At 48.0% G+C, this 19,083-nt stretch overlaps 15 non-coding genes and 1 pseudogene across 15 annotated transcripts; 3 read left to right on the forward strand and 13 right to left on the reverse strand.

Annotated features, from left to right (window-relative positions):
• The first annotated feature begins 1,214 nt into the window (after positions 1–1,214).
• Positions 1,215–1,378, forward strand: LOC135034612 (U1 spliceosomal RNA). Its single transcript, XR_010229773.1, has one exon. It is a non-coding gene; the product is annotated as a U1 spliceosomal RNA (small nuclear RNA).
• A 152-nt stretch (positions 1,379–1,530) lies between these two features.
• LOC135034528 (U1 spliceosomal RNA) lies at positions 1,531–1,693 on the forward strand. The gene has a single exon (XR_010229706.1). It is a non-coding gene; the product is annotated as a U1 spliceosomal RNA (small nuclear RNA).
• Positions 1,694–2,348: 655 nt separating this feature from the next.
• On the forward strand, positions 2,349–2,511 carry LOC135034623 (U1 spliceosomal RNA). The gene has a single exon (XR_010229784.1). It is a non-coding gene; the product is annotated as a U1 spliceosomal RNA (small nuclear RNA).
• A 9,470-nt stretch (positions 2,512–11,981) lies between these two features.
• Positions 11,982–12,144, reverse strand: LOC135034506 (U1 spliceosomal RNA). The gene has a single exon (XR_010229685.1). It is a non-coding gene; the product is annotated as a U1 spliceosomal RNA (small nuclear RNA).
• Positions 12,145–12,296: 152 nt separating this feature from the next.
• Positions 12,297–12,460, reverse strand: LOC135034594 (U1 spliceosomal RNA). Its single transcript, XR_010229755.1, has one exon. It is a non-coding gene; the product is annotated as a U1 spliceosomal RNA (small nuclear RNA).
• Positions 12,461–13,134: 674 nt separating this feature from the next.
• On the reverse strand, positions 13,135–13,297 carry LOC135034523 (U1 spliceosomal RNA). The gene has a single exon (XR_010229701.1). It is a non-coding gene; the product is annotated as a U1 spliceosomal RNA (small nuclear RNA).
• A 152-nt stretch (positions 13,298–13,449) lies between these two features.
• Positions 13,450–13,613, reverse strand: LOC135034619 (U1 spliceosomal RNA). Its single transcript, XR_010229780.1, has one exon. It is a non-coding gene; the product is annotated as a U1 spliceosomal RNA (small nuclear RNA).
• Positions 13,614–14,307: 694 nt separating this feature from the next.
• LOC135034550 (U1 spliceosomal RNA) lies at positions 14,308–14,448 on the reverse strand (annotated as a pseudogene).
• Positions 14,449–14,600: 152 nt separating this feature from the next.
• Positions 14,601–14,764, reverse strand: LOC135034632 (U1 spliceosomal RNA). Its single transcript, XR_010229793.1, has one exon. It is a non-coding gene; the product is annotated as a U1 spliceosomal RNA (small nuclear RNA).
• A 674-nt stretch (positions 14,765–15,438) lies between these two features.
• Positions 15,439–15,601, reverse strand: LOC135034514 (U1 spliceosomal RNA). The gene has a single exon (XR_010229692.1). It is a non-coding gene; the product is annotated as a U1 spliceosomal RNA (small nuclear RNA).
• A 152-nt stretch (positions 15,602–15,753) lies between these two features.
• LOC135034608 (U1 spliceosomal RNA) lies at positions 15,754–15,917 on the reverse strand. The gene has a single exon (XR_010229769.1). It is a non-coding gene; the product is annotated as a U1 spliceosomal RNA (small nuclear RNA).
• Positions 15,918–16,591: 674 nt separating this feature from the next.
• On the reverse strand, positions 16,592–16,754 carry LOC135034507 (U1 spliceosomal RNA). Its single transcript, XR_010229686.1, has one exon. It is a non-coding gene; the product is annotated as a U1 spliceosomal RNA (small nuclear RNA).
• Positions 16,755–16,906: 152 nt separating this feature from the next.
• On the reverse strand, positions 16,907–17,070 carry LOC135034624 (U1 spliceosomal RNA). Its single transcript, XR_010229785.1, has one exon. It is a non-coding gene; the product is annotated as a U1 spliceosomal RNA (small nuclear RNA).
• Positions 17,071–17,744: 674 nt separating this feature from the next.
• Positions 17,745–17,907, reverse strand: LOC135034521 (U1 spliceosomal RNA). The gene has a single exon (XR_010229699.1). It is a non-coding gene; the product is annotated as a U1 spliceosomal RNA (small nuclear RNA).
• A 152-nt stretch (positions 17,908–18,059) lies between these two features.
• Positions 18,060–18,223, reverse strand: LOC135034630 (U1 spliceosomal RNA). Its single transcript, XR_010229791.1, has one exon. It is a non-coding gene; the product is annotated as a U1 spliceosomal RNA (small nuclear RNA).
• Positions 18,224–18,897: 674 nt separating this feature from the next.
• On the reverse strand, positions 18,898–19,060 carry LOC135034509 (U1 spliceosomal RNA). Its single transcript, XR_010229688.1, has one exon. It is a non-coding gene; the product is annotated as a U1 spliceosomal RNA (small nuclear RNA).
• Between the last annotated feature and the right edge of the window lie 23 nt (positions 19,061–19,083).

The raw sequence follows: 19,083 nt of genomic DNA on the forward strand, positions 1-19,083 counted from the left end.
AATCTTTATTTAAGGGTGAAGATGTTTCGCACAAAATCGTTGCCCCAATGCATCATTGAAATTCAAGCTGGAAAGATGATTTTAATATATCACTTGTACATTTTGTATTGCCCTTCTGGTGACAATGTAGTTTGTTTTTGTCAATTACCATTTTAATAATAGGGTAAAGAAAATTAAGTGGATTTTTGAAAGAAAACAATACTGTCAATATACTATTAAAACAAATTAAAATGGTAAAAGTTATTGTACTTTAAGTAAAAATAAAAGCTAAAATATCAATCCCAGTTTTGGATTACTTTAATGAACAACAAAAAAATGCATATAGCAAAGGATAGTTTCAATCTGCCTACCTCTGGGTTATGGACCCAGCATGCTTCCATTGCAGTACTCTGCTGCACATGTAAGTGCAAGAGATCCTGAAGCACTCACTCATCATGCGAAAGTACCAATGTGTTTCTTCATTGGTTGCTGGAAGAAACATCTTACAAACACTCTCCAGATTATTGACTTTTTAAAGTTTTTCTAGGAAACGTTCTAGATGAATGCTTATTAGTCTTTGTCAGTATATACTTTTTGCAAAGTGTCTCTGTGGCGCAATCGGTTAGTGTGTTCAGCTAACCCTTGTGCACTATCCTGACTTCTCCTCCTGTCTGCTTACTTTGTGCCTTCCAATGCACAATGCAAACTACAGGTAGTGCTGCAGGGCCCACACCCTTTTACTTGCCTTACGGAGCAGCTCTGGAGCTTTTTCAGTGCCAAGCTGCTGTAAGAAATAAGCTTGAATGCTTCAGAGGCTGGGGCATTGTCAACATGAGCCCCACACCAAAGGAGGGTGGAGGTGTTTAATGCGAACTAGGGGTCATCCAAGCGCCGCAAAAGGCTGCCATACCCTGCACGCCCCTTTTCTCTTTTCATATGCAGATGAGGATTGAAGCCAACTTTGACCCACTGCTTGGATGACATCACCATATGCAAATCCATCTGCTGCAGGCCTTCCCCCCGGAATGCTTGCACTAGTTGTTGCATTTGGTTTGTTGTTTGGGGGTGCTTCAGTATTAGGCAGCCTTCTGCCCTCCCATGTTCATCTGAAAATATGTGTTCTCCCTGCAGTTGTTGTCCCAAGATGAGAGTTCCCTTGTGCTGCCTCAGTTGAATCTCCTTTACTTGACAGAGATGTGCCTGAGCAGCGGCCCTCCCCAGCCCTATCCCAAATCATACTTATTTTGCATAGGAGATACCATGGTCATGAAGATTGTTCTCCCAGGGTGAGGTTCATTCATTGCATTTTGGGTATGCTGATCCCTGTGATTTCCCCAAATGTGGGTAACTCGACTGCATTATTTGTGGTAGTGGGGGACTGTGTTTGTGTTTTCCTCTGGTCAGCTCTGGTAAAAGTCAGATTTCTTTGTTTCAGATCTTCCTCTAGCCTTGTTCTTCTTTCGAGAGTTCCCTTGTGCTTCCTCAGTTGGATCTCCTTCAGTTGACAGGGCGGTGCCCGAGCAGCGACCCTCCCCAGCTCAAGCCCAACTCCTACTTACCTGCCAGGTGAGATACTATGATCATGAAGGTGCTTCTTCCAGGGCAAGGCTTACCCATTGCACTCTGGGTGTGCTGCCCCTGCGATTTCCCCAAATGTGGGAAACTTGACTGCATAATTTGTGTTTCCCCTGGTCGGCTCTCGTATAATTCAGATCTCTTTGTCTCAGGTCTCTCTCCAGCCTAGTTTGCTGTCTGTTTCCACTTCTTTTTTCTTGAGCCCCTCCCTTTTATACCCTTGTGCACTATCCTGACTTCTCCTCCTGTCTGCTTACTTTGTGCCTTCCAATGCACAATGCAAACTACACACCCTTTTACTTGCCTTACAGAGCAGCTCTGGAGCTGTTACAGTGCCAAGCTGCTGTAAGAAATCAGCTTGAATGCTTCAGGGGCTGGGGCATTGTCAACATGAGCCCCACACCGAAGGAGGGTGGGGGTGTTTAATGCGAACTAAGGGTCATCCAAGCGCCGCAAAAGGCCGCCATGCCCTGCATGCCCCTTTTCTCTTTTCATATGCAGATGAGGGTTCCAGCCAACTTTGGCCCACTGCTTGGATGACATCACCGTATGCAAATCCGTCTTCTGCAGAACTTCCCCCAGGAATGCTTGTACTAGTTGTTGCATTTGGTTTGTTGTTTGGGGGTGCTTCAGTATTAGGCAGCCTTCTGCCCTCCCATGTTCATCTGAAAATATGTGTTCTCCCTGCAGTTGTTGTCCCCAGATGAGAGTTCCCTTGTGCTGCCTCAGTTGAATCTCCTATACTTGACAGAGATGTGCCTGAGCAGCGGCCCTCCCCAGCCCTATCCCAAATCATACTTATTTTGCATAGGCGATACCATGGTCATGAAGATTGTTCTCCCAGGGTGAGGTTCATTCATTGCATTCTGGGTATGCTGACCCCTGTGATTTCCAAAATGTGGGAAACTCGACTGCATTATTTGTGGTAGTGGGGGACTGTGTTTGTGCTTTCCTCTGGTCAGCTCTGGTAAAAGTCAGATTTCTTTGTCTCAGATCTTCCTCTAGCCTTGTTCTTCTTTCGAGAGTTCCCTTGTGCTGCCTCAGTTGGATCTCCTTCACTTCACAGGGGGTGCCCGAGCAGCAATCCTCCACAGCTCTGGCCCAACTCCTACTTACCTGCCAGGTGAGATACTATGATCTTCACTGTTAGGGCAATCAGGATGTGGAATTCCCTGCCAGGGAAGGTGGTAATGGCGGACTCTGTAATTGGATTTAAAAAAGGAATGGATACATTTCTGAATGAAAAAGCTATCCAAGTTTATAATACTTAAAATATCAACATGGTTAATCCGGGGGTAACATGAGTTGTAGTAGCTAACTAGTCATAATACATTATTAAGCAAGTATGTAGAATCATCACAACTTAAAACAGGTTGAACACGATGGGCAATTTGCCTCTATTCAACCTCAAAAACTATGTTACTATATGTTACTATATTACTATGTTACTGTAGTATACAGAACACCACAATGCAATGAGCAGTGATAGTGAGCACTGATGAGGATACTAGAACTGACACTGAGCAGCAAGATGCAGCACTGGACTATTAGTAATGTACTGTAGTATGCTGAGCACAACAATGCAGCACAAGACAATGAGCAGTGATACTGAGCACTGATGAGGATACTACTGAGAACTGACACTGAGCAGGAGAGACACACTACTAGTATTACTGAGCAGCAATAAGTATCCACTGATACTGAGCACTGATATTGAGATTTCCACTGAGAGAACATAGCCACGTCCTCTCCGCTCTCTCTTCAATGCACGAGTAAAAATGGCGGCAACGCGCAGCTCTTTATATGGAATCCGAATCTCGCGAGAATCCGACAGCGGGATGATGACATTTTCCCTTGTTCATAGAATTTGGGAGTCATTTTGATCCCAAAGTATTATTAACCTCAATAACCATAATTTCCACTCATTTTCAGTCTATTCTTAACACCTTACACCTCACAATATTATTTTTAGTCCTAAAATTTGCACCGAGGTCGCTGGATGACTAAGCTCAGCGACCCAAGTGGCCGACACAAACACCTGGCCCATCTAGGAGTGGCACTGCAGTGTCACGCAGGATAGCCCTTCCAAAAAACACTCCCCAAACAGCACATGACGCAAAGAAAAAAAGAGGCGCAATGAGGTAGCTGTGTGACTAAGCTCAGCGACCCAAGTGGCCGACACAAACACCTGGCCCATCTAGGAGTGGCACTGCAGTGTCACGCAGGATGGCCCTTCCAAAAAACACTCCCCAAACAGCACATGACGCAAAGAAAAAAAGAGGCGCAATGAGGTAGCTGTGTGACTAAGCTCAGCGACCCAAGTGGCCGACACAAACACCTGGCCCATCTAGGAGTGGCACTGCAGTGTCACGCAGGATGGCCCTTCCAAAAACACTCCCCAAACAGCACATGACGCAAAGAAAAAAAGAGGCGCAATGAGGTAGCTGTGTGACTAAGCTCAGCGACCCAAGTGGCCGACACAAACACCTGGCCCATCTAGGAGTGGCACTGCAGTGTCACGCAGGATGGCCCTTCCAAAAAACACTCCCCAAACAGCACATGACGCAAAGAAAAAAAGAGGCGCAATGAGGTAGCTGTGTGACTAAGCTCAGCGACCCAAGTGGCCGACACAAACACCTGGCCCATCTAGGAGTGTCACTGCAGTGTCACGCAGGATGGCCCTTCCAAAAAACACTCCCCAAACAGCACATGACGCAAAGAAAAAAAGAGGCGCAATGAGGTAGCTGTGTGACTAAGCTCAGCGACCCAAGTGGCCGACACAAACACCTGGCCCATCTAGGAGTGGCACTGCAGTGTCACGCAGGATGGCCCTTCCAAAAAACACTCCCCAAACAGCACATGACGCAAAGAAAAATGAAAGAAAAAAGAGGTGCAAGATGGAATTGTCCTTGGGCACTCCCACCCACCCTTATGTTGTATAAACAGGACATGCACACTTTAACCAACCCATCATTTCAGTGACAGGGTCTGCCACACGACTGTGACTGAAATGACGGGTTGGTTTGGACCCCCACCAAAAAAGAAGCAATTAATCTCTCCTTGCACAAACTGGCTCTACAGAGGCAAGATGTCCACCTCATCATCATCCTCCGATTCATCACCGTGTACATCCCCCTCCTCACAGATTATCAATTCGTCCCCACTGGAATCTACCATCTCAGCTCCCTGTGTACTTTGTGGAGGCAATTGCTGCTGGTCAATGTCTCCACGGAGCAATTGATTATAATTCATTTTAATGAACATCATCTTCTCCACATTTTCTGGAAGTAACCTCGTACGCCGATTGCTGACAAGGTGAGCGGCGGCACTAAACACTCTTTCGGAGTACTACTTGTGGGAGGGCAACTTAGGTAGAATAAAGCCAGTTTGTGCAAGGGCCTCCAAATTGCCTCTTTTTCCTGCCAGTATACGTACGGACTGTCTGACGTGCCTACTTGGATGCGGTCACTCATATAATCCTCCACCATTCTTTCAATGGTGAGAGAATCATATGCAGTGACAGTAGACGTCATGTCCGTAATCGTTGGCAGGTCCTTCAGTCCGGACCAGATGTCAGCATCAGCAGTCGCTCCAGACTGCCCTGCATCACCGCCAGCGGGTGGGCTCGGAATTCTGAGCCTTTTCCTCGCACCCCCAATTGCGGGAGAATGTGAAGGAGGAGCTGTTGACCGATCAAGTTCCACTTGACTTGATAATTTTCTCACCAGCAGGTCTTTGAACCCCTGCAGACTTGTGTCTGCCGGAAAGAGAGATACAACGTAGGTTTTAAATCTAGGATCGAGCACGGTGGCCAAAATGTAGTGCTCTGATTTCAACAGATTGACCACCCGTGAATCCTGGTTAAGCGAATGAAGGGCTCCATCCACAAGTCCCACATGCCTAGCGGAATCGCTCTGTCTTAGCTCCTCCTTCAATGTCTCCAGCTTCTTCTGCAAAAGCCTGATGACGGGAATGACCTGACTCAGGCTGGCAGTGTCTGAACTGACTTCACGTGTGGCAAGTTCAAAAGGTTGCAGAACCTTGCACAACGTTGAAATCATTCTCCACTGCGCTTGAGACAGGTGCATTCCACCTCCTATATCGTGGTCAGATGTATAGGCTTGAATGGCCTTTTGCTGCTCCTCCATCCTCTGAAGCATATAGAGGGTTGAATTCCACCTCGTTACCACTTCTTGCTTCAGATGATGGCAGGGCAGGTTCAGGCGTTTTTGGTGTTGCTCCAGTCTTCTGTACGTGGTGCCTGTACGCCGAAAGTGTCCCGCAATTCTTCTGGCCACCGACAGCATCTCTTGCACACCCCTGTCGTTTTTTAAATAATTCTGCACCACCAAATTCAAGGTATGTGCAAAACATGGGACGTGCTGGAATTTGCCCAGATATAATGCACGCACAATATTGCTGGCGTTGTCCGATGCCACAAATCCACAGGAGAGTCCAATTGGGGTAAGCCATTCTGCGATGATCTTCCTCAGTTGCCGTAAGAGGTTTTCAGCTGTGTGCGTATTCTGGAAAGCGGTGATACAAAGCGTAGCCTGCCTAGGAAAGAGTTGGCGTTTGCGAGATGCTGCTACTGGTGCCGCCGCTGCTGTTCTTGCGGCGGGAGTCAATACATCTACCCAGTGGGCTGTCACAGTCATATAGTCCTGAGTCTGCCCTGCCCCATTTGTCCACATGTCCGTGGTTAAGTGGACATTGGGTACAACTGCATTTTTTAGGACACTGGTGAGTCTTTTTCTGAGGTCTGTGTACATTTTCGGTATCGCCTGCCTAGAGAAATGGAACCTAGATGGTATTTGGTACCGGGGACACAGTACCTCAATCAAGTCTATAGTTGGCTCTGAAGTAATGATGGATACCGGAACCACGTTTCTCACCGCCCAGGATGCCAAGGCCTCAGTTATCCGCTTTGCAGCAGGATGACTGCTGTGATATTTCATCTTCCTTGCAAAGGACTGTTGGACAGTCAATTGCTTGGTGGAAGTAGTAAAAGTGGTCTTACGACTTCCCCTCTGGGATGACCATCGACTCCCAGCAGCAACAACAGCAGCGCCAGCAGCAGTAGGCGTTACACTCAAGGATGCATCGGAGGAATCCCAGGCAGGAGAGAACTCGTCAGAATTGCCAGTGACATGGCCTGCAGGACTATTGGCATTCCTGGGGAAGGAGGAAATTGACACTGAGGGAGTTGGTGGGGTGGTTTGCGTGAGCTTGGTTACAAGAGGAAGGGATTTACTGGTCAGTGGACTGCTTCCGCTGTCGCCCAAAGTTTTTGAACTTGTCACTGACTTATGATGAATGCGCTGCAGGTGACGTATAAGGGAGGATGTTCCGAGGTGGTTAACGTCCTTACCCCTACTTATTACAGCTTGACAAAGGCAACACACGGCTTGACACCTGTTGTTCGCATTTCTGTTGAAATACTTCCACACCGAAGAGCAGTTTTTTTTGGTATTTTCACCAGGCATGTCAATGGCCATATTCCTCCCACGGACAACAGGTGTCTCCCCGGGTGCCTGACTTAAACAAACCACCTCACCTCCCCAGCGCCAGCAACACCCATATCCTCCTCATCCTGGTGTACTTCAACACTGACATCTTCAATCTGACTATCAGGAACTGGACTGCGGGTGCTCCTTCCAGCACTTGCAGGGGGTGTGCAAATGGTGGAAGGTGCATGCTCTTCACGTCCAGTGTTGGGAAGGTCAGGCATCGCAACCGACACAATTGGACTCTCCTTGTGGATTTGTGATTTTGAAGAACGCACAGTTCTTTGCTGTGCTTTTGCCAGCTTAAGTCTTTTCATTTTTCTAGCGAGAGGCTGAGTGCTTCCATCCTCATGTGAAGCTGAACCACTAGCCATGAACATAGGCCAGGGCCTCAGCCGTTCCTTGCCACTCCGTGTGGTAAATGGCATATTGGCAAGTTTACGCTTCTCCTCCGACGATTTTTATTTAGATTTTTGAGTCCTTTTTTTTACTGATCTTTTGTGTTTTGAATTTTACATGCTCTGTACTATGACATTGGGCATCGGCCTCGGCAGACGACGTTGATGGAATTTCATCGTCTCGGCCATGACTAGTGGCAGCAGCTTCAGCACGAGGTGGAAGTGGATCTTGATCTTTCCCTATTTTTGGAACCTCAACATTTTTGTTCTCCATATTTTAATAGGCACAACTAAAAGGCACCTCAGGTAAACAATGGAGATGGATGGATACTAGTATACTTATGGATGACGAGTGACTGACGACACAGAGGTAGCTACAGCCGTGGACTACCGTACTGCGTCTGCTAGTATAGAGATGATAATTAATGATATAAAAAAAATATATATATAACTACTGTAGGTATATATTATATAATGACGGACCTGGTGGACACTGTCAGCAGACTGCTAAACTACTAGTATGATGAAGACAGAAAAAAAAACCCCACCACAGGTAGGTAGGTATACAATTATGGACGAGCACTGACGACACAGAGATAGCCACAGCCGTGGCCTACCGTACTGCGTCTGCTAGTATAGAGATGATAATTAATGATATAAAAAAAAATATATATAACTACTGTAGGTATATATAATGTAATGACGGACCTGGTGGACACTGTCAGCAGACTGCTAAACTACTAGTATGAAGAAGATAGAAAAAAAACTTCACCACAGGTAGGTATACAATTATGGACGAGTGACGACACAGAGGTAGGTACAGCCGTGGACTACCGTACTGCGTCTGCTAGTATAGATAATATACTAAATATATTACTACTGTAGGTATATAATATAATGACGGACCTGGTGGACACTGTCAGCAGACTCCTAAACTACTAGTATGAAGAAGATAGAAAAAAAAACCCACCACAGGTAGGTAGGTATACAATTATGGATGAGCACTGACGACACAGAGATAGCCACAGCCGTGGCCTACCGTACTGCGTCTGCTAGCATAGATAATATACTAAATATATTACTACTGTAGGTATATAATATAATGACGGACCTGGTGGACACTGTCAGCAGACTGCTAAACTACTAGTATGAAGAAGATAGAAAAAAAAACCCCACCACAGGTAGGTATACAATTATGGACGAGTGACGACACAGAGGTAGGTACAGCCGTGGACTACAGTACTGCGTCTGCTAGTATAGATAATATACTAAATATATTACTACTGTAGGTATATAATATAATGACGGACCTGGTGGACACTGTCAGCAGACTCCTAAACTACTAGTATGAAGAAGATAGAAAAAAAAACCCCACCACAGTTAGGTATACAATTATGGACGAGTGACGACACAGAGGTAGGTACAGCCGTGGACTACCGTACTGCGTCTGCTAGTATAGATAATATACTAAATATATTACTACTGTAGGTATATAATATAATGACGGACCTGGTGGACACTGTCAGCAGACTCCTAAACTACTAGTATGAAGAAGATAGAAAAAAAACACCCCACCACAGGTAGGTATACAATTATGGACGAGCACTGACGACACAGAGATAGCCACAGCCGTGGACTACCGTACTGCGTCTGCTAGTATAGATAATATAATAAATATATTACTACTGTAGGTATATAATATAATGATGGACCTGGTGGACACTGTCAGCAGACTCCTAAACTACTAGTATGAAGAAGATAGAAAAAAAAAACCCACCACAGGTAGGTAGGTATACAATTATGGACGAGCACTGACGACACAGAGATAGCCACAGCCGTGGACTACCGTACTGCGTCTGCTAATATAGAGATGATAAAGATGATAGAGATGAAAAAAAAATATAACACTACTGCAGGTAAATATTTATATAATATAATGTATGACCGACCTGCTGGACACTGTCAGCAGAATGCGTTTATAGAATAAAAAAAAAAAACACCACAGGAGTGTTTAACTTTTTCAGGCAGACAATATACTGGTGGTCACACTGGCAGCAAAAGTGTGCACTGTACTCCTGCTATAACTGCTCCCCAGTCTCCCCCACAATTAAGCTGTGTGAGCAGTGAGCACTCAGCACAGTCAGATATACATAGATGATATATCATGCAGCACACTGAGGCTGAGCACATATATGGTATGTGTATCGTTTTTTTTCAGGCAGAGAACGGATTATAAATAATAAAACTGGTGGTCACTATCAGCAAAACTCTGCACTACTGAGTACTCCTGACAAGTTCAACTGCTCCCCAAATTAGTAGTAAATCAAATGTCACTCGTCTCTATCTTCTAATCTAAACGGAGAGGACGCCAGCCACGTCCTCTCCCTATCAATCTCAATGCACGTGTGAAAATGGCGGCGACGCGCGGCTCCTTATATAGAATCCGAGTCTTGTGAGAATCCGACAGCGGGATGATGACGTTCGGGCGCGCTCGGGATAACCGAGCAAGGCGGGAGGATCCGAGTCTGCTCGGACCCGTGCAAAAAAGGGTGAAGTTCGGGCGGGTTCGGATTCCGAGGAACCGAACCCGCTCATCTCTAATGGCCACCCAGCATGACGCCTCCCTTCTTGACCATGCTGTAATTGCAGTCGCACTGCAGTTCAGCGTGATCATAAAAAATGGTGTAGCCTCCTGCTGGTGCAGACTGTATGTGCGCGCAGGAAGCCGCCACCATTTTTGTGATCACAGCGGCTGAATGTGATGTCATACAGCCGCTGTGACCACGCCCCCTGTGTCTCCTCCATTGCAGACCCCATTTTGAAGCCTTGCCCCCGCACCGCTCCATCCCTGACTTGGAAATGGAGTGTTGCTGACCCCCCTCTCCCCCCCTGCCCCGATTGACAGGCAGAGGCGATCGCATTCTCTGCGGGGTGCCGCAGAAAATGCAGGCACATGCGTATGCTCTTAGCAATTTTTGCAGTTGGATCGCTTATTGTGATTGCAATCCAACCTGAATCAGGCCCTATTACCTATCACAATGCGCTGCGGGCAGTACAAAATTGGTTTAATATAGGAGAAAAACCCCCAGACCTGTGCTCCTTAACTGTACCTGGTGGCTAGTGGAGCGGCTGCCCAGTAATCAGTGTCCACGACAGTGCGCACACGGTCCACCCCCTACGGCCACGCTCCCCTTCATCAGCGGCCTCGTGATCCGGAAGGGCGGTGTGTGTGTGACTGACCTTAGGAAGAAACCGGAGCCTCCGCTGCAGTGACCCAGCAACCAGGGCACGGGAGTATACAGCGCCGCTGGGAGTGATGAAGCTGCAGTAAAGATGTCTATTAGACCTAGCCTGCTGCAGCCCTTGTAGATTCTCATAAAACAAGTTCTTCTTTTCTTGTCAAAATTAATAGCTAAGAATAGGCTGCCTGAGGCAGGCCCCTGTTAAGTGGCCTGCTACTGAAGGCACCAACTACAAACTGAGCTCCCTGTTCATGGAAGCGGGGTTATAAAGGAGAATGCACTGAGCTTCTTGGGAACAGTCAAAAGCTTTGAGCCGGTTGGTGCCTCAGATCAAGATCCTACTCTACACACCAATGTGAATCCTTGTGGAGTCCAGTGTACCCCACAGAAGAAATTAATGTGTCACACCCATTGGCAGCAACCTTAGAATAGCTGCTGACGGGCACAATTGAGAAAGGAAGGGGGGGGGGACATTTGAATCCAACACATAGATGCAATTCAAATATGTAATTTGTACCTTCCTATTTTAAAATATAATGGATGAACCTCACCCTGTGAGAACAATCTTCATGATCAAGAGATCTCATATGCAAAATAAGTATGAGTTGGGATAGGGCTGGGGAGGGTGGCTGCTCGGGCAGCCCCTCCCCCGTCAAGTTAAGGAGATTCAACTGAGGAAGCACAAGGGAACTTTCGTCTGGGGACAACAACTGCAGGGAGACCACATCTTTTCAGATGAACATGGGAGGGCGGAAGGCTGCCTAATACTGAAGCACCATCAAATATCAAACCATATGCAACAACTAGTACAAGCATTCCTGGGGGAAGGTCTGCAGAAGACGGATTTGCATACGGTGATGTCATCCAAGCAGTGGGCCAAAGTTGGCTGGAACCCTCATCTGCATATGAAAAGAGAAAAGGGGCATGCAGGGCATGGCGGCCTTTTGCGGTGCTTGGATGACCCTTAGTTCGCATTAAACACCCCCACCCTCCTTTTGTGTGGGGCTCATGTTGGCTCTGCCCCAGCCCCTGAAGCATTCAAGCTGATTTCTTGCAGCAGCTGGGCACTGTAACAGCTCCAGAGCTGCTCTGTAAGGCAACTAAAAGGGTGTGGGCCCTGCAGCACTACCTGTAGTTCGCATTGTGCGTTTGAAGGCACAAAGTAAGCAGACAGGAGGATAAGTCAGGATAGTGCGCAAGGGCATAGAAGGGAGCGGCTCAAGAAAAGAGAAGTGGAAACAGACAGCAAACTAGGCTGGAGAGAGACCTGAGACAAAGAGATCTGAATTATACGAGAGCCGACCAGGGGAAACACAAATTATGCAGTCAAGTTTCCCACATTTGGGGAAATCGCAGGGGCAGCACACCCAGAGTGCAATGGGTGAGCCTTGCCCTGGGAGAAGCACCTTCATGATCATAGTATCTCACCTGGCAGGTAAGTAGGAGTTGGGCTAGAGCTGGGGAGGGTCGCTGCTCGGGTACCCCCCTGTAAAGTGAAGGAGATCCAACTGAGGCAGCACAAGGGAACTCTCGAAAGAAGAACAAGGCTAGAGGAAAATCTGAGACAAAGAAATCTGACTTTTACCAGAGCTGACCAGAGGAAAGCACAAACACAGTCCCCCACTACCAAAAATAATGCAGTCAAGTTTCCCACATTTGGGGAAATCACAGGGGTCAGTATACCCAAAATGCAATGAATGAACCTCACCCTGGGAGAACAATCTTCATGACCATGGTATCTCCTATGCAAAATAAGTATGATTTGGAATAGGGCTGGGGAGGGCCGCTGCTCAGGCACATCTCTGTCAAGTAAAGGAGATTCAACTGAGGCAGCACAAGGGAACTCTCATCTGGGGACAACAACTGCAGGGAGAACACATATTTTCAGATGAACATGGGAGGGCAGAAGGCTGCCTAATACTGAAGCACCCCCAAACAACACACCAAATGCAACAACTAGTGCAAGCATTCCTGGGGGAAGTTCTGCAGAAGACGGATTTGCATACGGTGATGTCATCCAAGCAGTGGGTCAAAGTTGGCTTCAACCCTCATCTGCATATGAAAAGAGAAAAGGGGCGTGCAGGGCTTGGCGGCCTTTTGCGGTGCTTGGATGACCCCTAGTTCGCATTAAACTCCTCCACCCTCCTTTGGTGTGGGGCTCATGTTGGCCATGCCCCATCCCCTGAAGCATTCAAGCTGATTTCTTGCAGCAGCTGGGCACTGTAACAGCTCCAGAGCTGCTCTGTAAGGCAAGTAAAAGGGTGTGGGCCCTGCAGCACTACCTGTAGTTTGCATTGTGCATTGGAAGGCACAAAGTAAGCAGACGGGAGGAGAAGTCAGGATAGTGCACAAGGGTATAGAAGGGAGCGGCTAAAGAAAAGAGAAGTGGAAACAGACAGCAAACTAGGCTGGAGAGAGACCTGAGACAAAGAGATCTGAATTATACGAGAGCCGACCAGGGGAAACACAAATTATGCAGTCAAGTTTCCCACATTTGGGGAAATCGCAGGGGCAGCACACCCAGAGTGCAATGGGTGAGCCTTGCCCTGGGAGAAGCACCTTCATGATTATAGTATCTCACCTGGCAGGTAAGTAGGAGTTGGGCTAGAGCTGGGGAGGGTCGCTGCTCGGGCACCCCCCTGTCAAGTGAAGGAGATCCAACTGAGGCAGCACAAGGGAACTCTCGAAAGAAGAACAAGGCTAGAGGAAGATCTGAAACAAAGAAATCTGACTTTTACCAGAGCTGACCAGAGGAAAACACAAACACAGTCCCCCACTACCACAAATAAAGCAGTCGAGTTTCCCACATTTGGGGAAATCACAGGGGTCAGCATACCCAGAATGCAATGAATGAACCTCACCCTGGGAGAATAATCTTCATGACCATGGTATCTCCTATGCAAAATAAGTATGATTTGGGATAGAGCTGGGGAGGGCCGCTGCTCAGGCACATCTCTGTCAAGTAAAGGAGATTCAACTGAGGCAGCACAAGGGAACTCTCATCTGGGGATAACAACTGCAGGGAGAACACATATTTTCAGATGAACATGGAGGGCAGAAGGCTGCCTAATACTGAAGCACCCCCAAACAACAAACCAAATGCAACAACTAGTGCAAGCATTCCTGGGGGAAGGCCTGCCGCAGATGGATTTGCATATGGTGATGTCATCCAAGCAGTGGGTCAAAGTTGGCTTCAACCCTCGTCTGCATATGAAAAGAGAAAAGGGGCGTGCAGGGCATGGTGGCCTTTTGCGGCGCTTGGCTGACCCCTAGTTTGCATTAAACACCTCCACCCTCCTTCGGTGTGGGGCTCATGTTGGCTATGCCCCAGCCCCTGAAGCATTCAAGCTGATTTCTTGCAGCAGCTGGGCACTGTAACAGCTCCAGAGCTGCTCTGTAAGGCAAGTAAAAGGGTGTGGGCCCTGCAGCACTACCTGTAGTTTGCATTGTGCATTGGAAGGCACAAAGTAAGCAGACGGGAGGAGAAGTCAGGATAGTGCACAAGGGTATAGATGGGAGGGGCTCAAGAAAAAAGAAGTGGAAACAGACAGCAAACTAGGCTGGAGAGAGACCTGAGACAAAGAGATCTAAATTATACGAGAGCCGACCAGGGGAAACACAAATTATGCAGTCAAGTTTCCCACATTTCGGGAAATCGCAGGGGCAGCACACCCAGAGTGCAATGGTGGGCCTTGCCCTGGGAGAAGCACCTTCATGATCATAGTATCTCACCTGGCAGGTAAGTAGGAGTTGGGCTAGAGCTGGGGAGGGTCGCTGCTCGGGCACCCCCCTGTCAAGTGAAGGAGATCCAACTGAGGCAGCACAAGGGAACTCTCGAAAGAAGAACAAGGCTAGAGGAAGATCTGAAACAAAGAAATCTGACTTTTACCAGAGCTGACCAGAGGAAAACACAAACACAGTCCCCCACTACCACAAATAAAGCAGTCGCGTTTCCCACATTTGGGGAAATCACAGAGGTCAGCATACCCAGAATGCAATGAATGAACCTCACCCTGGGAGAACAATCTTCATGACCATGGTATCGCCTATGCAAAATAAGTATGATTTGGAATAGGGCTGGGGAGGGCCGCTGCTCATGCACATCTCTGTCAAGTAAAGGAGATTCAACTGAGGCAGCACAAGGGAACTCTCATCTGGGGACAACAACTGCAGGGAGAACACATATTTTCAGATGAACATGGGAGGGCAGAAGGCTGCCTAATACTGAAGCACCCCCAAACAACAAACCAAATGCAACAACTAGTACAAGCATTCCTGGGGGAAGTTCTGCAGAAGACGGATTTGCATATGGTGATGTCATCCAAGCAGTGGGTCAAAGTTGGCTTCAACCCTCGTCTGCATATGAAAAGAGAAAAGGGGCGTGCAGGGCATGGCGGCCTTTTGCGGCGCTTGGATGACCCCTAGTTCGCATTAAACACCTCCACCCTCCTTCGGTGTGGGGCTCATGTTGGCTATGCCCCAGCCCCTGAAGCATTCAAGCTGATTTCTTGCAGCAGCTGGGCACTGTAACAGCTCCAGAGCTGCTCTGTAAGGCAAGTAAAAGGGTGTGGGCCCTGCAGCACTACCTGTAGTTCGCATTGTGCGTTGGAAGGCACAAAGTAAGCAGACAGGAGGAGAAGTCAGGATAGTGCGCAAGGGCATAGAAGGGAGCGGCTCAAGAAAAGAGAAGTGGAAACAGACAGCAAACTAGGCTGGAGAGAGACCTGAGACAAAGAGATCTGAATTATACGAGAGCCGACCAGGGGAAACACAAATTATGCAGTCAAGTTTCCCACATTTGGGGAAATCGCAGGAGCAGCACACCCAGAGTGCAATGGGTGAGCCTTGCCCTGGGAGAAGCACCTTCATGATCATAGTATCTCACCTGGCAGGTAAGTAGGATTTGGGCTAGAGCTGGGGAGGGTCGCTGCTCGGGTACCCCCCTGTCAAGTGAAGGAGATCCAACTGAGGCAGCACAAGGGAACTCTCGAAAGAAGAACAAGGCTAGAGTAAAATATGAGACAAAGAAATCTGACTTTTACCAGAGCTGACCAGAGGAAAGCACAAACACAGTCCCCCACTACCACAAATAATGCAGTCAAGTTTCCCACATTTGGGGAAATCACAGGGGTCAGCATACCCAAAATGCAATGAATGAACCTCACCCTGAGAGAACAATCTTCATGACCATGGTATCTCCTATGCAAAATAAGTATGATTTGGAATAGGGCTGGGGAGGGCCGCTGCTCATGCACATCTCTGTCAAGTAAAGGAGATTCAACTGAGGCAGCACAAGGGAACTCTCATCTGGGGACAACAACTGCAGGGAGAACACATATTTTTAGATGAACATGGGAGGGCAGAAGGCTGCCTAATACTGAAGCACCCCCAAACAACAAACCAAATGCAACAACTAGTGCAAGCATTCCTGGGGGAAGTTCTGCAGAAGACGGATTTGCATACGGTGATGTCATCCAAGCAGTTGGTCAAAGTTGGCTTCAACCCTCGTCTGCATATGAAAAGAGAAAAGGGGCGTGCAGGGCATGGCGGCCTTTTGCGGTGCTTGGATGACCCCTAGTTCGCATTAAACACCTCCACCCTCCTTTGGTGTGGGGCTCATGTTGGCCATGCCCCATCCCCTGAAGCATTCAAGCAGATTTCTTGCAGCAGCTGGGCACTGTAACAGCTCCAGAGCTGCTCTGTAAGGCAAGTAAAAGGGTGTGGGCCCTGCAGCACTACCTGTAGTTTGCATTGTACATTGGAAGGCACAAAGTAAGCAGACGGGAGGAGAAGTCAGGATAGTGCACAAGGGTATAGAAGGGAGCGGCTGAAGAAAAGAGAAGTGGAAACAGACAGCAAACTAGGCTGTAGAGAGATCTGAGACAAAGAGATCTGAATTATACGAGAGCCGACCAGGGGAAACACAAATTATGCAGTCAAGTTTCCCACATTTGGGGAAATCGCAGGGGCAGCACACCCAGAGTGCAATGGGTGAGCCTTGCCCTGGGAGAAGCACCTTCATGATCATAGTATCTCACCTGGCAGGTAAGTAGGAGTTGGGCTAGAGCTGGGGAGGGTCGCTGCTCGGGCACCCCCCTGTTAAGAGAAGGAGATCCAACTGAGGCAGCACAAGGGAACTCTCAAAAGAAGAACAAGGCTAGAGGAAGATCTGAAACAAAGAAATCTGACTTTTACCAGAGCTGACCAGAAGAAAACACAAACACAGTCCCCCACTACCACAAATAAAGCAGTCGAGTTTCCCACATTTGGGGAAATCACAGGGGTCAGCATACCCAGAATGCAATGAATGAACCTCACCCTGGGAGAATAATCTTCATGACCATGGTATCTCCTATGCAAAATAAGTATGATTTGGGATAGAGCTGGGGAGGGCCGCTGCTCAGGCACATCTCTGTCAAGTTAAGGAGATTCAACTGAGGCAGCACAAGGGAACTCTCATCTGGGGACAACAACTGCAGGGAGAACACATATTTTCAGATGAACATGGGAGGGCAGAAGGCTGCCTAATACTGAAGCACCCCCAAACAACAAACCAAATGCAACAACTAGTGCAAGCATTCCTGGGGGAAGGCCTGCCGCAGATGGATTTGCATATGGTGATGTCATCCAAGCAGTGGGTCAAAGTTGGCTTCAACCCTCGTCTGCATATGAAAACAGAAAAGGGGCGTGCGGGGCATGGTGGCCTTTTGCGGCGCTTGACTGACCCCTAGTTTGCATTAAACACCTCCACCCTCCTTCGGTGTGGGGCTCATGTTGGCTATGCCCCAGCCCCTGAAGCATTCAAGCTGATTTCTTGCAGCAGCTGGGCACTGTAACAGCTCCAGAGCTGCTCTGTAAGGCAAGTAAAAGGGTGTGGGCCCTGCAGCACTACCTGTAGTTTGCATTGTGCATTGGAAGGCACAAAGTAAGCAGAAGGGAGGAGAAGTCAGGATAGTGCACAAGGGTATAGAAGGAAGCGGCTGAAGAAAAGAGAAGTGGAAACAGACAGCAAACTAGGCTGGAGAGAGACCTGAGACAAAGAGATCTGAATTATACGAGAGCCGACCAGGGGAAACACAAATTATGCAGTCAAGTTTCCCACATTTGGGGAAATCGCAGGAGCAGCACACCCAGAGTACAATGGGTGAGCCTTGCCCTGGGAGAAGCACCTTCATGATCATAGTATCTCACCTGGCAGGTAAGTAGGAGTTGGTCTAGAGCTGGGGAGGGTTGCTGCTCGGGTACCCCCCTGTAAAGTGAAGGAGATCCAACTGAGGCAGCACAAGGGAACTCACGAAAGAAGAACAAGGCTAAAGGAAAATCTGAGACAAAGAAATCTGACTTTTACCAGAGCTGACCAGAAGAAATCACAAACACAGCCTCCCACTACCACAAATAATGCAGTCAAGTTTCCCACATTTGGGGAAATCACAGGGGTCAGCATACCCAAAATGCAATGAATGAACCTCACCCTGGGAGAAAAATCTTCATGACCATGGTATCTCCTATGCAAAATAAGTATGATTTGGAATAGGGCTGGGGAGGGCCGCTGCTCATGCACATCTCTATCAAGTAAAGGAGATTCAACTGAGGCAGCACAAGGGAACTCTCATCTGGGGACAACAACTGCAGGGAGAACATATATTTTCAGATGAACATGGGAGGGCAGAAGGCTGCCTAATACTGAAGCACCCCCAAACAACAAACCAAATGCAACAACTAGTGCAAGCATTCCTGGGGGAAGGCCTGCCGCAGATGGATTTGCATATGGTGATGTCATCCAAGCAGTGGGTCAAAGTTGGCTTCAACCCTCGTCTGCATATGAAAAGAGAAAAGGGGCGTGCAGGGCATGGTGGCCTTTTGCGGCGCTTGGCTGACCCCTAGTTTGCATTAAACACCTCCAACCTCCTTTGGTGTGGGGCTCATGTTGGCTATGCCCCAGCCCCTGAAGCATTCAAGCTGATTTCTTGCAGCAGCTGGGCACTGTAACAGCTCCAGAGCTGCTCTGTAAGGCAAGTAAAAGGGTGTGGGCCCTGCAGCACTACCTGTAGTTCGCATTGTGCGTTGGAAGGCACAAAGTAAGCAGACAGGAGGAGAAGTCAGGATAGTGCGCAAGGGCATAGAAGGGAGCGGCTCAAGAAAAGAGAAGTGGAAACAGACAGCAAACTAGGCTGGAGAGAGACCTGAGACAAAGAGATCTGAATTATACGAGAGCCGACCAGGGGAAACACAAATTATGCAGTCAAGTTTCCCACATTTGGGGAAATCGCAGGGGCAGCACACCCAGAGTGCAATGGGTGAGCCTTGCCCTGGGAGAAGCACCTTCATGATCATAGTATCTCACCTGGCAGGTAAGTAGGAGTTGGGCTAGAGCTGGGGAGG

Source organism: Pseudophryne corroboree, unplaced genomic scaffold (assembly GCF_028390025.1).
Source record: "Pseudophryne corroboree isolate aPseCor3 unplaced genomic scaffold, aPseCor3.hap2 scaffold_584, whole genome shotgun sequence".
NCBI lineage: Eukaryota > Metazoa > Chordata > Amphibia > Anura > Myobatrachidae > Pseudophryne > Pseudophryne corroboree.